Source organism: Microtus ochrogaster, assembly GCF_000317375.1.
Source record: "Microtus ochrogaster isolate Prairie Vole_2 chromosome 14 unlocalized genomic scaffold, MicOch1.0 chr14_random_2, whole genome shotgun sequence".
Taxonomy (NCBI): Eukaryota; Metazoa; Chordata; class Mammalia; order Rodentia; family Cricetidae; genus Microtus; species Microtus ochrogaster.
The window spans coordinates 15,768,313-15,772,835 of record NW_004949097.1 but is presented as its reverse complement, the minus strand read 5'-3'; positions in this window follow the sequence as shown (position 1 = coordinate 15,772,835).

Sequence of the window (4,523 nt, the reverse complement as noted above, 5' to 3'; positions counted from 1 at the left end):
GTAGACCAGGCTGGTCTCGAACTCACAGAGATCCGCCTGCCTCTGCCTCCCGAGTGCTGGGATTAAAGGCGTGCGCCACCACCGCCCGGCTTCTACAGTCAGATCTTATGGGCATATTTTCTCAACTGAGGCTCTCTCCTCTCCAATGACTATAGTTTGTGCCAAGTTGAAATAAAACTAGCCTGCATAAATCTTCTTCTGTAGACTAGAGCCTGAACGCCTCCTAAACTCCCCATCTGATTGGGCTAGGTCTCAAAAATCTCAACCACTTCCAATTGTTGGTTCAGTCATGTACAACCTTCTAACTCTCAGGGTCGAGACAAGCAGGTGCCAGATGCCAGCTAGGAAAGGGAGGGGCCTAGTGCCTCCTGTAACTACAGCAGATTTTAAAGCCATCTTGTGATGGTTTAAATAGGAATGATTCCCATAGGCTCGCATATTTGAATGCTTGGTCCCCAGGTAGTGGAACTGTTTTGGGAAGGATTAGGAGGTATGCCTTTGTTGAAGACCACTGGGAGTAAACTTCGAGATTTTAAAAGCTTAAGCCAAGCCCAGTTTCTCTCTCTCTCTCTCTCTCTCTCTCTCTCTCTCTCTCTCTCTTCAAGAGGACCTGGCTTTGGCCGGGCGGTGGTGGCGTACGCCTTTAATCCCAGCACTCTGGAGGCAGAGGCAGGCGGATCTCTCTCTCTCTTTCTCTCTTGTATCAAGATGGAAATACTTAGTTACTGCTTGAAGGCCATGTCTTCTGTCGCCTGCCTGCCTGCTGCCATATGCTGTGCCATGAAAACTCCTACAAAAACTTTTGGCTATTCCAAAGAGGTCATGAACATTTAAGCCGTCTACACAGCTCTTGTAGGGTATTCCTAAGGCGATGTGAACAAATGTCTATCCACCACAGATATGGCACTAGTGACAGACCGTATAAATGATCTAAGTCTAGTTTAGTGAACCAGTGAGTTTATTAGTGTTACTTACAGGTGACTCAGAGGCTGCTGCATCCAAGACCATCCTTGCATGGGTGACCATTCACAAAAACTGCACCCTTCAAATTCACTACAAGGCTTACACGGAGTTGCACAAACTGGTGATTTCCTCTTTCTCATAGTTGTTACTCCTTATATAGCTTCAGGGAGGTCCTTGTGAATCTTGTAACTTTCAAGATCTTTCTGAACTTGTGTTCATGTGTGCACCTACATGCCACGGTGTGTATGTGGAGGTCAGAGGATGGATAGCTGGTGGGTGTCAGCTCTCTCCTTCTACCGCATGGGTCCCAAGGATTGAACACAGACTGTCAGGATTGGTGGTAAGCACCCTTACCTTCTGCTGACCCTGGTTTCATGACTTTTCTGAGTCTTATGGGCTGACTCTCTTCCTTCCTCCAAGAGGGAATGTTTTAATTTGGAGGAAAGGGCTATACAACAATAAGGAGACCCTGTCTCAATAAATTAGTAAATGAAGAAAGAATTTAGACTATCATGAACCATAGTTGGTCAGTTAAAAGATTAGGGAGAAAAAAAAATTGAGGAAAAAGACAAAGGTAACACTCTACCAACTTTGTTGGGCTTAGGTCTCATCGGTCTTTTAGACCAGATCACAAAGCTCAGGGAAAGACCTGAATTCCATTTGTTGATTTATTATAAAGAATACATATAAAGAAATACAGAGTGCAAGTTATACCCAAATATATCCTTACTGGACACACCACCTTTCAGGAACTTCTTGTGTTCTGCCACTTGGTATTTCCCAGAACTCCAGTTATTGTATGTTTTTTATGGAATCCTTATTAATTAAATAATATTAATTAAATATCTGACCAATGGTAGCAGCCTCTCTCTTCTTTTAGGAGGCTAAGAAGTAGATCAGAAAGATTCTAACCCATTACCCTGCTTTAGTCTTTCCTGTGATCAGCTCATCCTGTGGCTCTGTGGGTTCTGCCAGCCACAACCCAATGAATAACACTGAGATGACTGTTTTTGTACCAGGCATCCATTTTAGTAGCCTTCTAACCTAAATCCCTGAATGATAAGCTCCCAGCAACTGGCCCCCTCCCCAGAATGGTGTGACTGTAATAAAATGATAACCATTTATGTTGTTTTTTGTAAACCTGTTTATCACTATGTTCAGGGTAAGTGAGGCAATTCCTGGCATAGCTGTAAATTACCCAGAAATGAAATAATTGTGGGTTTTTGTTACAAAATCCCTTCCTTGAACTCCTTCTGGGAGTCAGTTTCCCATAAGGCTGTTGTCCTGCTATCAATATTAATAATTCACTTCAGTATAATTTGGATTGAGTCTGTGCCCCCTTTTTTTTACAATGGTCTAGAAGTCTGTAACAGCATGCAAAAAAGATTCATATCATTGTAAAGAATTCAAAGATTTGGGGAATTACATGTGTGGAAACAGGGAAGAAGACTCAAATACATATTATATAAAACCACAGTAGACAAGTGTCTTAGTCAGTGTTCTATTGGTGAAGAAATACCACGACTACAGCAGCTCTTATAAAGTGTGGCGCCTGCACTATGAGACAGTTTGCGAGTCAGGCAAGGGACTGGAGATTAAAGAACACAAGAGACATGGGTAATTTGCTAAGAGAGAATGTAGAATGCTGTTTATTCAAGCATAGAGAAAGCCTTATATACCTAGCTTCTGCACAGTGGAAATCCCCCAGGCTGGTGGGAAATTACCAGGCTCAAAACAGCAAACAACTCCCCTGTAGCTAACCTCTACTTCCTGTCTGGTTGACCCGCCTATACTTTCTGCCTGGCCAATCAGCATTTATTTAAAACATGATTGACAGAATACAGACAATTCTCCCGCACCACTTCTCCCTCTTTTTTTAAACAAAGGAAAATATCCATAATCCATTTTTTGGGAATGTGGGCGTAGTATTCCAGGCTACTTCCGGCTGGTTTGGGGTGATGATAATCTTATGGGGACCTAAAGAAAATTTAAATTATGATCAAGTCCTGACTGGAGTATCCTGTGAGTCTTGATCATCTCAGGCAGCAGTCTTGAATCTGTTCTGGATGTAGAACTCCGACATCTGGGCCATCTATTCCTACCGGAGAGTTCTCATGTGGTCTTCCTTGATCAAAACTGATTTTTATTTACTCAGAATGAATCCACAGCCTCTCGTTTCCTGTGGAAACAAAAGCAAAATCTCTTCTCCAAAGTAACATACCTTTTGACTTCAATTTTGAAGTCAACATATTTTCAAAATACTTATCTTGGATTAATTCAGCAGCATTTATAAACAAATATCTTATAGCAGCTGTTGCTCTTTCCTCAGCATTCAAACAATTCAAAGAGAGCATAATAACATACAGTATCCAGATTCTCTGTGTGTTTTCCATCTTTATGCAGCTTTATTTTATTTTTATTTATTTTTTTAATATTTATTTATTTATCATGCATACAATATTCTGTCTGTGTGTATGTCTGCAGGCCAGAAGAGGGCACCAGACCTCATTACAGATGGTTGTGAGCTACCATGTGGTTGCTGAGAATTGAACTGAGGACCTTTGGAAGAGCAGGTAATGCTCTTAACCACTGAGCCATCTCTCCAGCCCTGCAGCTTTATTTTAAACTCTATTTCTTTTATTTTTAATTTTTGGATTTTTGAGACAGGGTTTCTGTGTATCTTTGTCCTGGAACTCCCTCTGTAGAACAGGCTGTCCTTGAACTCACAGAGATCCACCTGCCTCTGCCTCCCAAGTGCTGGGATTAAAGGTACATGCTACCGCACCTTGAATTCAAAGAAGTCTGTCTGTGCCGGGCGGTGGTGGCACACGCCTTTAATCCTTAAAATAAAGGATCTCAGTGAGTTCGAGACCAGCCTGGTCTACAGAGCTAGTTCCAGGACAGGCTCCAAAGCCACAGAGAAACCCTGTCTCGAAAAACCAAAACAAAAAACAAAAAAAGAGAAGAAGGGACATATACAATATGACAAATATAATTTTAAATCTGTATCAATACACAAGTTATTTTAAACAGGAATACAAAAATAATTAAACAAGAATCCATACCAATAAAAATTATCTAAAGCTAACAGTTGTTAATATAATTTACAAAAGATACAATAATCTACCTTATTATTCTAGCCTTTCTATTCCCCTTTTCCCTATATCAAACGAGATTTCTGAGTCTAATTTCTATTATTTAGCCCCAACCCTATAACAACTTATAACCAGCCATTTACAGATTACAATTATCCAACTCTCAGAAAAACCAAAAACTGTTGGAGAAGGGTCTTGTTATTCTAAGAATTAGTTCCAGCTGTCTGGGCAGTATCTCTTTGGGATCCTGTTTTATTTATTTTTTTAAAAAAAATTTATTTATTTATTATGTGTACAACATTCTGCTTCCCACACACCAGTAGAGGGCGCCAGACCTCATTACAGATGGTTGTGAGCCATCATGTGGTTGCTGAGAATTGAACTCAGGACCTCTGGAAGAGCAGTCAGTGCTCTTAACCTCTGAGCCATCTCTCCAGTCCCGGGATCCTGTTTTAAAAAGAAAAG